The sequence below is a fragment of the Cygnus olor genome, chromosome 4 (genome assembly GCF_009769625.2).
Source record: "Cygnus olor isolate bCygOlo1 chromosome 4, bCygOlo1.pri.v2, whole genome shotgun sequence".
Taxonomy (NCBI): Eukaryota; Metazoa; Chordata; class Aves; order Anseriformes; family Anatidae; genus Cygnus; species Cygnus olor.
The window spans coordinates 45,796,591-45,809,646 of record NC_049172.1 but is presented as its reverse complement, the minus strand read 5'-3'; the positions used below and the strand labels follow the sequence as shown (position 1 = coordinate 45,809,646).

The following is a 13,056-nucleotide window of genomic DNA, read 5'->3' as shown; positions in this document are numbered from 1 at the left end:
AACCTGCAAGTCAAATTATCTGACATCAAAGGCCACTACCCCCACACCAGCAATTGCTCTCAGAACACTGCAGAAAAGGAGTCCTCCTGCCATGGAGAGAAATGCTGGGGAGTCCACTGCTCCTCTGCAGCGCAAACTTGTGTGCATGTGTTTCAGGGGCAGTAATCTTACACGAAGTCACAAAAGCCTGGCACTACAGCAGCACGCGTGGTATTGAACCCGGCCTCTGATTTGGTATTATTTACATCCAATTGCTGCAGTAAGACCATTCCCAATTAGCAGGTATTGCTTTGTTCTATTGTGCTCATTAAATGAGGTATTTCCTAAAAGAGTGATGACTGTAGCCAGCACAGCTGTCAGGCAGTCATTCATCAGTTCAAAACGCTGAACGCAGCATCAGAACTGGATTACTTACACTGTCAGAGCTGTTTCAACCGGCTGCTCAACAGTCCAGTAGCGTATCAGTTCATTAGTCCTGATTAATTGCACAGCTTGGCTGAAACTATAGTCCCACATTCCTTAACAACCTGCTTTATTTTCTTTCAACATAAAAGCCCCTAAAAGAAAAATCCAAACTATTCTCACATGAAGACTTGAGTAATTGCAAAAAAGCCACTAGAGTAGATTAGTTTGTTACTACTATTGAGACAACCAAACTCCTCTGTAGTAAAAGAATGAAAGGAAAAGAATGTAAAATATCCTCTGCAGTGCAGTGACCTGGGGGCAAGGCTATTGCCATGTTTCAGTGTTGTGGAAAAAAGAGAAAAGGCAAGCCATTGTGCCAAAATGTTTCCAGGGATATTTCTCCAAAACACCACACTAATTTAAAGCAACTACTGCCTATATACAACGTCATTTACTCTCCTAAGTAGCCTTTGAATATATTCAGCATTGTGATATGAGTTACTGACATATGAAACACACGCACTAGTAATTCATATTTAAAAACCTGATACAAACTCATTGCCTGACACAGGACTTAGTAGACTCCGATTTACAAAAATAAATTGGTTAGGATATCTTGCAGTTTTAATTAATTAATTAATTAATTAATTGCAGTTTTTGATGTAGTTGATACTGCTCTGACTGCTGCTCTTCCATTTAATTTTCTTTTGTGGAAAAAAAAACCCAACTCATGTGCGCTTAATATATTATGTAGCTGTTACCTGCATATTAACTAAATATCACCTACACCATCATATCATTGACTGTATCCACTCTTTGCATGCGCTTCACTATGAAGTACAAAGTCATCACAGCAAGTGTGCAATGTTGATGCAGTAACATTTTTTTTCTTGACTTACAGTACTTCTTAAGGGCAAAGTAACAGGAATTTAGATGTAATCATCATTTTAAGCAGCTTCTCTGACATGGTTAAATGAGAGATGTGGTAATTACTGAATGCTATTCTCTTTAAGAGGGCTCATTTCCTGAGCTGACAGAGTAGCCCCTAATAAATAAACGCACTAGACCTTAGAACCAGAAGATACAAACTGTATCGCTTGTCAAGATTTATGGTTTCTAGAATATTATACTGTTTACTCTGTATGGGGCCATCAGGCTCAACTGTACAAATCTGAAGGAAGGCTTAGCTGAAATTAGCATTACTCACAGTAGTCAAGTCTGATTTCTTTGAACTTCAGTCTGCCACTCCTGACTGTTTCCACTGCTACAAGAAGTTGTTACAAGGAATAATTAGTAGTATGACAAGGTTGACCTCTGTATATTTTGTGGTACTAGGAGCAGTCAACAAACGTTGTTCCTGGATAACAAGACAGATGTTACTGCATTACACACTACACTGGACATAAGACTGGTCAGTCTCTAAAGCCACTAAACACAGGAAACATGGACTCAATGACAGATTAATATACCATGGTGTTGTTTTTTTTATGATTTTTAGAAAAAGTTACCATTTAAGATCTGTATTTACTCTTTTCTCCTAAGTTTCCAGTTTCACTACTTTTTTTTTTTTTTTAATCTATATTGCCTCGTGAGTATAGCTGGAGTGGCTGGAGACAGCCCATACAGCACCAGGGCAGAGCTCACCAAAGAGGAGTCCTCAAGGAACAGGAAGCTGAGATGAGCAACATATTCCTGTTTGGGAATTGCTTTGTGTTAAGTATAGAAATTTAACCAGAAAAAGGTTCTGCACAGATCCCAAAAGGTGTTGTGTTAAGTCAGAAAGCTCTGTCATTAATGTTACCAGAAACTGGAGGAAGGCACACATGGTATGGTTCAGAGAAAGCCCATCTGTAAAGCTGGATATAAAAAGACAAACAAAACCAAAACAACTGGAGCAGAGATTTGTGGTTAAAAGAACTTAACACAAAGCCATTTCCCTGCATGATAGCGGTGTCTCGTTACACTGCTGCCTCGTGGCTGAGCTAACTAAAGGGAAAAGATGCTTGGTTACCTAGCACATCTATTTAGCTATCTTTGGACATTATCTTGGAAGAAGTTTTCATTGTGTAATTTCAGTTTGGATGCAGACCAGACAGTTGAAAATTCTTAAAAAGTATTTTTTTTGTTATTTTTTGGTGGACTTTTACTTCAATAACTCCAAATCATGTTGTAGAGATCAGTGATGGCCAAATCTACCCACACACACAACTGGCTTAGTGCCACAATCACCTACCACTCAGTACTGCTCATTTGAGCACCTTGTTGTTATCTCCTACACTAAAGGGAGGGATTTATACGCTTTCATACATGGCTTTTATTGGAAAACAAAAAATAATGAAAACTTACTGAGAATGTAGAACTAGCTTTGTCCAAGAAATGCTCCAGACCATCAAGTACATGATGAACTGTCCAAGGTCAGTCTGGCTGGAGAAGAAATGCAACAAGCAGGTGATTTACATGCTGAAGGGTTCACTGAATTTGGCTCTCCATGGAGCCTTCAGCACATTTGCCTTTAGGTGGCACTCTTTGCTTGTATCAAGCATCTTCCTTGATAAAGGGAGCAGCTGTGTCTATACAGCTCTGCAAATATCACATTCAGGGGAGTAAGATGAGTGCAATGTCAGCCTGGGATAGGGGATCTCATCCGACAAAGCAGAAGCTGGAATGACCATGGCTGCCATGCTCTGTCAGCTTTAAAAAGCTGTTTGTACTGCACACTCTTGTTTTGTTTTCTTTCCCAACTGCAGGATGGTCCAGTGAGCTGTTGCAACTAAGTGAAAGACTGATGCGGAACTGCAGTCCCTCTAGATTTGGTATTACACAGCGGTGCCAGTGAATTTTTGCAGTAAAAGTGAGTTGTTTACATTAGTCTCAGTGCTAACCGCTTAAAAACCCAGTGCTAAAACTGACTGACAGCTTGGTTATTCAATCAATTTGCTAATGCTTGGAATTATGACCAAAAAGAGTGATTAAAACTTAGTTCATATGTTTCAGAAATCACATATAACTGTTGGCAATGAGTTACTTTAGCAATACATACTGTAATTTTATTGCGCTTTCCACTAAGTGTCTTGAGCTCGTGAAAAAAGGACGTCAGAAAATCAAAACCGATGAGTACAACTCCCCTGAAACCTGGCCAACGTTCTCTCACTCACCCACCAGCAGTCAGCAGCATGGTGTTGTGTTGCGGTGTTTCTCCTTTATGGTGAAAAAAACCTTATGGGATGTCTGCATGTTGCCAAAAAGGAGAATCTTTCTTTATGTAGAGAATCATAACAATCCTACAACTACTATGTACTGACAATTCGGAAACACATACATTAAAAATCTTAGATGACTCATGCTCCGCAGCGGCTTTGTAGCATGCATTCCTGTCTGCTACATGGTATTAAGCTTTTGAAGGAGCTTTTGGACAGTGCTCTGGCTGCTTGAAACACTGAAATGCTTTGGAATTCAGCCATGAGGTTTCATCACTGGACTGTTTCTCCTACTGTTCATTGATTTTAAAACCAGAGTGTCATCCTTCAGCCCCCTCAGTTACTTGCTGGGCCCTACAGTACCTCCAATTTTACTGAAAAGAGCTTTTGTGCACATTCCGAATTTGTCTGTGTTCAAATCCTGTTAATTCTGGACTGAGGCTGACATAAAGAATCTCCATTCCTTCTGGAACACCTACATCCACAAATTTTCTCCCGCAAGGCAGACTTCTCTGGAGAACAAATGTGGGGTGGGGACCTTTAACATAACCCTTTGGTGAGCTACCTCCAAACCACAACTTTTGTTATTTGACTACTTTGGGTCATTATTCATATAAAAAGGAACAGAATCAAAAAGTGAATCCTTATTCTAGCTGTGATCAAGTGAACTGCTGAAAATACTCAAAAACAAATCTTTTCCCATCCAAGATGATGGGATGGAACTGAGAAGGTAAGGCTACTCCAAGAGCGGGAGCATCACCTAGACAATGCTGAGGACAAATTCAGCAAAGAATGGGCATAAATTTATCTTCCAAAACAAAAAATAAATGTGTTACTCTTTATGAACACTCGATGACAGATCAAGGCTTAAAATAGTTTTCATAGTTATCTGCAGTCAATTTCTTAATCACTATCGTAGCTTAATCCTGTTAATAGCAGATAGGTCTTTACCTAGCTCAGGTTAAATGCAGGAATGGGAGATTGTATAGCTTTCCACCTCTTTCACACATTAAATCATTAAGCATTTTCAAAAATTGAAGGGCTGTTTTGTTGTGGCAGCTACTCCTTCGCAATTTCTGTCTCATGAGTTTGTAGGAATCCAAGATAATTCCCCTTCTTCTCCAGTGTTACATATGAGGTAGAGGTGGGAATAATTCATGTTTCATATTTAGCCAAGAAAAATGTTAAATGTCCCATTGTTAGTTCCAGGCTAATGACACTAGAAAGGCTAAAATCTGGAAGATTACACTCCCTGCAATGAGACTTAGTTAACAAAAACAGCAGTCTGTCCATTAAATAGCCATATTCAGAGAGCCAGCTGTTTTCTCCAGCACCCTAATTACTATTCCACATCTAAATGCACCTGGAATGTCGACAGAACATCACAGAGAAGCATCAAGAAGAACCAACACTTATTCTTACCCTGCAGTCCATTTTAAACTAAGACAGATACATCAGCAAATGAGTATTAATTTAAGCATCTAAACTTCCTCCCTAACTCCCTACACTGTACTCATGATCATATTTTCTTGGAGGCACAGCAGATTTACAATTCAGGCTCCATCCTGTGTGGTTAACAGGGGCTTGGGAGAGCTCGTTGAAAAGTGAGATCATCTCGGTGTTTATCAGTATGGACTTGAGGAGAGTCTGGGCTACAGGGCAGTGAAGGGAGCCGATGAAAGTGTTGCTCTGTAAGCATCAGGGCACAGACAGAAACGTAGCCAACACTGAGCAGCCCCCAGCAAAGGGCTCCACACAGAAGAAAAAGTCTTCAACTGTATCACCGAATTAGAAAATGACTAACATGCAGCTCACAGCAGCCATACATTCTGTAAAGGAATGAGAACTGGGCCCAGTGTGTTTAAATGGGCTGCCCAACACCACAGTGGTTCATCAGTTTGAGCACAAAGGTTGTTCACTGACCTTCATCCCACTCATCTGCCTCAAGCGGAGGGAGAGAAGGGTTTGCAGGAGCCGTCCAATCTCCATCCTTCAACTCTGCTTCAGGACAAACGATTCCATGGATTTGCTGCAGCTTGTCAGCGTGTAACACACACTACCTCTTACCAAGCAAGTGATGATTAGGCTGTCACTGCAACTGACTGCAGGAGAAAAATTCCAAGGCTGGTGTGGTGCTAAAAAGGTACTTCCGTTTTGTACCAAGGAGTACTTTAAGAGGCCTGTCCTGTTCAAATTTAACTTCAGATTTTCTGGAATTTAGGACTCTGGGTTTATGTAAAAATAAATCACAGTCACAGCTTCAGATAGGGATTTAATGAGGTGGATATAACTGAAATATGATCAAAAAAATTCTGAATCCCAAAAAGGGCAAACCTCTCAAAAAAGAGGAATCTTGAGTTGTTTCAAATGGCACCCAGTGAAACCAAAAAGCTGTTCCCTATCTTCCCCATTTTGCAGTAAGAATCACAAAGCCCAAATCTCCTTGTTACTGGAAGCCAGAGGTTTGTATTACATTTTAGTTTAGCCACTCTCTGCATACACAAACTGGGGGAAAAATAAACCTTGAAGTCTCCTGTTTTAGCAAGTCAGAGCAAAAATACCAGCTCTACACAGTATGTTTGAAAGGCTATTTAACTACTAGCCTTAAGAATTTCTCCCTTTATAGTGCTTACGAGGTACTTGAATTCACTCCTTTATATAGCCCTCCCCAGACCGCTTTGTTTTGACAGAAGGCTGTGTTTTTGTTTTGTTTTTTAATCTCATGATAAATCCAAACATAAAAATGTCCATTGTGTATTATGGTTTGACTTACTTGGAGTTAAAACAGGGCACAGATAGCTTGTGCAAGAAGGGAGAAAAACAGCAGTGTTTTCCAAAAGGCAGCACCTCTCACCTTTTTGTTCCTTTTCACTTGAAGCAGAGTGCAGTACCTTTAACTTTGTGAAAAATCAGGCCAAGACAGGCCACAAATAACTACTACGGTTGGTATGTTGTTTTTCCTATTTTGTTGCTGTTAGTTTGATTTTGGTTTACTTTTTTTTTTTTTTTTTAAAATGGGGGAGGAGATGGGAGAAGGAATAAAGAGCTTTTACTTGGCTGTTTTCCTTCGTTCTGTCCAGTCATCTCGTAATTTTTTTCTACATATTTAGGCAGTCAACCAGAGGAATAAACTCATAAGCTACTTGAAAACAGTCTGAGTCCCACAGACACTAAGGTCCCTTTACATGCCTTTAGTGCTGTAAATGCTTCTTAAAATGAGCAGTGACTGCCAGGGTAAAGCCTACGGAACACATCACATGGAGCACTAACTGGATTTTGTAATCCTGGCAACTTTCACATGTTTACAGCTTGATCTGAGTCCCCTAGTGAGCACTGCAGGAAAAGCAACAAGAAGCCAGGAGGACTGCATGAATGTACTTGGCCTCTTTTTCATTGATAACCCCTTATGCCATTCAAATAGGACTCCAGAATACACTATTTTAATTAGCAAAGCTTGTTTTTAAGTAAACAACACAACACTCCTTCTAGAACAGTCACAGTCTCCCCTGCTAGACATACAGGCTTTTTGGCAAGATCACATTCAAACAGCATGAAATTCACCTCCATGTGCGGCCCCCTTTGGCAGCCTTTGCTCCACTTTAGCCTCCACTTAGCTCCTCTGAATAGCAGCAAGTGGCACGTAGGATAAGGACCAAGATTCGCTACAACCTTCCTCCCCCCAAAAAGATAGTCCGAATCCACATCTGTAAAGATCAGCAGTTTTTTTTTCCCCCCACTATAAGGTCATAAAGGTGTAATATAGGCGTCATGCATAGAGTACATACCATATTTGAATTGAGTCCTGTCCCTGCATGACTTTGAGCCCCAGCAAGAGTACAGATGCACAACACATTTAATGAAGCCCTCGATCAATGTGGTTTACTGCATTGTGCTGTTTATTGGGAACATGGCAAAGTCATCCAACCGACAGGAGTCAGGACAGCAGTGAGAAGTAACTTCATGAGGAAGCTCTGACAGGATTCCTTTTGACAAGTGGAGAGAATGAAGTTCCCATCCTAGTTCAGTAATTGACAAATGAACAGAAATCAGAAATCATTGATGCAACATTGACCCATAAAACACTGATGATTGAGGTGAAGTTCTCCCCTGTATCCACACAGGGAGCAACAGAGAGTCAGAGAATAACAGGATAAGAACAAAACAATACGGAAGTAAGGTCGGTTCCTTAACAGATGTCACTACTGCGGTCCACTTACACTGGCACTGGTTCCAGCTTTCAGCTATAACCGTGCAACAAATTGGACATGTCTCATCTTCCAGTCTTGATAGGAAACTGTTGCCGTTGTTGATTTTCTGTTGTTGGTTGAGTTTTTCTTTTTTTTTCTTTTTTTTAAACTATGTTTATCAACACTGATACATTACAGATCTTGTTAGTTATACTTTGAAGTCTGATCATGCAGAACTACAGGCAGGTGCAACTTAGATCTTATTACAGGATGGACATGGCAAGGTGAACAGTTGTTTTTGCTAGTTAAGATCTGGAGCTTTGTTACTGTTGTGGCTTTAATATATACTGGCCATAAGTCCCACTTACTCCATTTACTAAATATACATGATTCTCTATGTACATTGAAACCTCCAGCACCCTCCTTTTCAGCACGTGACTGACTTAGGAAAAAGGTCAGAGGTCAACCATGTTTAGGCATACAGTGGCCTTACTGCAAAAAGGTCTAACAGTAGTAGTGTGTTGGATTATTACATATTAGTTACAGAAAAAAAGTCAATACAACTATTTACATTATAAATATCTTGCTTTCCAGAAGACAAGAATGGCCCTGTTCAGTGAAAATTAACAAAAGAGACAGGGTTACCTGTCTGAAACAATGAACATGGTAGGGATACATTTATTTCCCAAACTGACTGTCTTCCTTCAGTATGTGCTTTTCAGCTTTTCACTCTCAGGTAAAAAGGCACCATAAGCCTCAGCTGGAGTTTTTCAACATTCTTTTGTTAATCAAACCCTTCTTAAAACTCAAACTTGCCATGGGTCAATGAGCCTGAACAGAAATGAAGTTAAACCGTTCACCTCTCACAATTGATAGTTAATTTGGGGAAAAAAAAAAAAGGGGTAAAAAAATCAGGCTGCACTGGCAAGTTCCTAATACGTTAAACAGACTGCACTAAATTCCACTGGACAGGTCTATTTTACAGCTCATCAGTGAAGATGACACGTGCCATTTCCCTGTGTCCCCCATCTTTCTAATTAAGACATTATTTATGTGTGGAATATTCAAACCTTATGCACAATTATGTTCTTTTGGTGTGCATGTGTGTGAAAAAAATCACCTTGAGCTTGCAGATAGGTAACCGTGTCCTTTGTAAAGTGGTGGAAGTTCAAATAAGCACAGCCATCAGATGCTTGAAGATGTATGATTATGTTAGTTACAATTACACTCTTTATCCACAATGAGAATTTGGATCAAATATGAATACAATGGTGAAGTTTTAAAAATCACATCCATTTGCACTCCCTCTCTTTCTTGCGCGTACACACACACACCGTAAATGTAAAGTAAATCACTAACCAGACTTCTTTTTTTTTGCCAGACCATTAAAAGGAAAGTCTAATTCTCCCCTGCAGGTTGCCTTGCCCATTGCTGTCCCTGGAAGCACGCAGACTTTGTTGGAAAATGTATTATTGTCATTGTTAGGCATGTTTGAATTCACATGAAAATTTAAAACATCAGTATATAGAAAGACCTAAAATTAGAATTATTCCATCATTTTAAATACTGCAATATTTATAATACAAGTAACTGTGGCTTTTAAAAGTTATTTTGAATTAAAATATTTCTAGTATATTTTACAATGATTTCAGGATATTCAAAACATAAAATATTTCCTTTTTTTTTTTTTTTTTTGAGGTGGGAAATTTGCTCAAACTGACTCCCTCAAGCAGTTTTCATCTTAACTGTTAGCATATTTTCATGAGACAGGACGTTGGGGGAAAAGAAATCTCTGTACTGTAGTGTTTATCGGTGAGCACCAATCCAAATCAATTTAGTAGCAGTATTTTCAAAAAAATCCTAAAGGCATGCCAACAAGTCTAATTTCTTCAGAATCATTATCCCAAAGGTAAAGCAATATATGTGAAGGTAAAACCTTACAGATGAATACTCCTAGTTATAAACTTAGAAGAGCGGTACAGTGACATTATCATCTGGCTTGGGTCATCTCTTGAGGCCAACATCATGCAGGAACTGATGATTTCCAGAAGAAAAACACCAGTGCACTAGGGAAGCACCTCATCAGGCTTTCTGTGGCTTCTTTTCCTTTTGACAAGTTACCATACTTGCACTCCATTTTAAGCTCTTTTTCATATAACACAGACTTGAAGATTCCTGTGTGTTTCTATGCTATGGAAATGGAGATAGTATGGGAGGATTCCCAACCACAGCATGATTTGCATAAATTACTTTGTGACCACCTCAAATAGATATCTGGAATCTCTGAAGATATGTTACATTCTAGCAGAATATATTCAAAACTCACAAGATACTATTCTGACTACTGAGTCAGCATCTGAAGAGTGATTTCAAAAATTATAAAAAATTTTGGATTGAAAACATACATAACCTTCCATCAATTTGAAGCAACTAATACTTTTTCCTCATTTCAACTCACCAGTGAAAAAGAAAAGGGAAAGAGACCTCTTAGGAGCAATTCTGACCTTTTGTATTTTTTTCTCCAAATTTCTCATGCTATCCAGAAGTAGTCCACCTGAAAATAAAGCTGGAATGTTCATCAGTGACTTCTCTACCTTCTCAACACTATTTTTTGCTGCTAGTGCTCTGATTAGCCATGGATAATTACGATGCCTCTGTCGTTTTCCTTGCCCTGCTGATGGTTATCTGCATGGCTGAACTGAGCCACCCAGGACAGAACTTCTTAGACTATTCAGACACTTAAGATACAGCTAAGCTTTGTGGCATATTTTCAGAAATACCAAAGTGTCCAGCTGACATTTGTGCTGACAAACGATACACGCCTATGCCCTTCTGCCAATAGGCAGATTGCTGCTTCAGTGCCTAAATACTTTGAAAAATCTGTCATTAAATCTCTGTGTTTCACCCCCTTCCTACATCCCTGTAACGGTGGCAATTTTACTTACAGCTACAAACCTGAGACTGAGGTGAAATTACTACTCAAGTACTATGTGGTAACTTGATAATCTAGGAGGTAGACTTGAAAGATCACTGGCAAGAAAAAAAAAAAAAAGGATTTATCATGATCCCACTGCACGGAACATTGGAATAATGAGCAGCAAGACATAAAGAGAAGGGTCTCAAACTTCCAGCATCTGAAAGAAAAATACCTGTGCACCTTAGGGTAGCTACGGATTGTCGTCACTGCCATCTATTATTCAAGGGTACTGCATTCCTGTAAGATACCAGCTGACTGCACCAACCTCCCAGGCAAAAAAGAACAAAGGATACTGTTCCTACCTGATGGCTGCCACTTTGGTTTGGACAGGACCATACAAGGACCAGGACTGAAGGGTACTATTGCTTTTTTTTTTTTTTTGTCAATGGCTTTTTTCTGCTGTCCAGTGTGGACAGCCCCAAGTCTCCTCCCACAGCTAGAACTGTTCACCGAGGAGACTGACTAATTCAAGGATAGAACGAGATGCACTAATTGTTATAGGCCCCATTTCGACAAGGCACTTAAGCACATGCTTATGTCGATCACTGCTGAACAAAGGACAAAAAAAGCACATGCTACTTAGAAAATTAGATATGCATCCCTACAATCTCCACAAAATGTGTGTACAGCACTGGTGCTTAGCGGAATCTGGGCTTCTGGGAATAAAACTATATATGTTCTGTGTTGGGGGTTTACTTACTGCCCATCTGCAGGACATTTTCTGCGGTAACCGGTTCTCTCCCCAGCACTCACAAAATCAAACAAGACTAAATTATACCACTGGACTAAGTGTAGGGTTTTTTTGGCTTTGTCAGATAAAACACAGACGATCTGCAAGCATCCATCTACTACAAATGGGTTTTCCGCTATTGCCTGTGCCACATCTCCATATCATCACTGGCGATGAGCTGTGATTATTCCTAATTCCTACATGCTACATCTGCTGTATTTTTGCAGTTCCACTTAGCTTTGAGAGTGGTTTGTTTTTTCCTTTTTTTTTTTTCCCTTTTTTGTTAACACACTAAAATGGTGAAAAATAAGGAACTTAAAACAGATGCTAGATATCTGAACGTTACTAATATATACCTGTAATCATTTAAATCTGGAGGCGATACATTCCATTATTGCTAAGAAGTCACCCTTGGAGTTATTGCCTTCATACCTAACAAAGCATTGCTGTTTACCTTTGAATACTTCTATGATCACTGGCTTTCAAGTGAGCGTTACCTCACTGAATAACAACTTGATGCTTCATGGCTTAAGAGAGAATATTGCTAAATATTTTAGCAGTAGTAAATTATTGCTTTCACTATTACTGCTCTGAGTTTTCAGAAAATCACAGACCTAATTTCATTTTCAATTTTTTCCAGAAAAAATCTACCAAAAATATCCTTGGAGAAAAAAAATTACACCATTTCCTACAGCAATTTGGAGGCAGCTCAGATCCACCACCGGACTTGAAGCTACTTTTTATCCATTTCTCTCTTATCTTCCCTCGTCCCCACCCTGGAGAGAAGCTTTCTTTTTTGTTTTCTTCCCTTGGAAGAAAAACTGACTTGCTACTCAAATTTTTTTTGTACTGCACAACAGTACGTTTGTAAGCCACCTAAAAGAACGCTTATATTTTCAGAGAATTTTGAATATGTAATAATGAGTGATTTTAAAGTATCCAGTAATATATTCTAAAAAAAATCTTTTTGACTTTTGGAAAAGCATTCCAGTGTTATTATGTCATTTTATTTTACATGGCACGCACTGGTAAGAGGAGAGATGACACAGATCTTAGTTAATTTCCAGCTCAGGTGATTATGCTCTTGCAGTGGAATATGCCAGTTGCTGTTTTAACTGGAAAAATATTCAGTTCTGAAATGGTATGTGTAGTTTTGCCATTCTCCGATACAAACACTTGCTGTCACTTACCACTGGGAAGCCTACGTATTCTGTGGCACAACCCGAGTTCTTTGGTGCTTGTCAGAACTGGACTCATCTGTATTCTTGTTTATTCTTACAACTCTTTGTTATTAGAGAACAGGAATACTAGACCCACTCACTGTGTGGATCTTGTCCATGTAACACAGCTGGTAAAACTTCCCAGGGAGTTAGGTGATTTGCCACGAGCAAGTAAATAGCCAAAAGCATCCAGGCCAGCCTGTTCTCTTAGTAGTGGAGGCTCCTGTAAGGGAATGATTAAAGGGAGAATAACCTCTAAGCCGCAAACACACTGAGAAGGAGAGGGTTGCAAATTTCCTTCGTTTAACTCAGTAAAAACATACACGTGAAATAAAATCAA

The 13,056-nt window shown here is 39.4% G+C and overlaps 1 protein-coding gene and 1 long non-coding RNA gene across 5 annotated transcripts in view; one reads left to right on the top strand and one right to left on the bottom strand.

The window, feature by feature from the left end:
• Positions 1–13,056, top strand: part of LOC121070274 — a 29,122-nt gene that overhangs the window by 14,795 nt on the left and 1,271 nt on the right. For 2 of the 4 annotated variants that reach the window (XR_005819979.1, XR_005819978.1), the window contains exons 5-6: positions 3,153–3,256; positions 12,137–13,056. The exon at positions 12,137–13,056 is cut by the window's right edge and continues 706 nt beyond it. This is a non-coding gene — a long non-coding RNA (uncharacterized LOC121070274). Of the gene's footprint in view, positions 1–3,152; positions 3,257–3,472; positions 5,761–12,136 lie in introns of those variants that run through there. The other 2 variants (XR_005819977.1, XR_005819980.1) reach the window with 2 other exon arrangements.
• The window catches only part of MAPK10 (mitogen-activated protein kinase 10), a 102,921-nt gene continuing 101,013 nt past the window's right edge, over positions 11,149–13,056 (bottom strand). Inside the window, 1 exon segment of the mRNA XM_040557217.1 lies at positions 11,149–13,056. This exon segment is cut by the window's right edge and continues 1,305 nt beyond it. The gene's annotated coding sequence lies outside the window, so the exon portion shown is untranslated.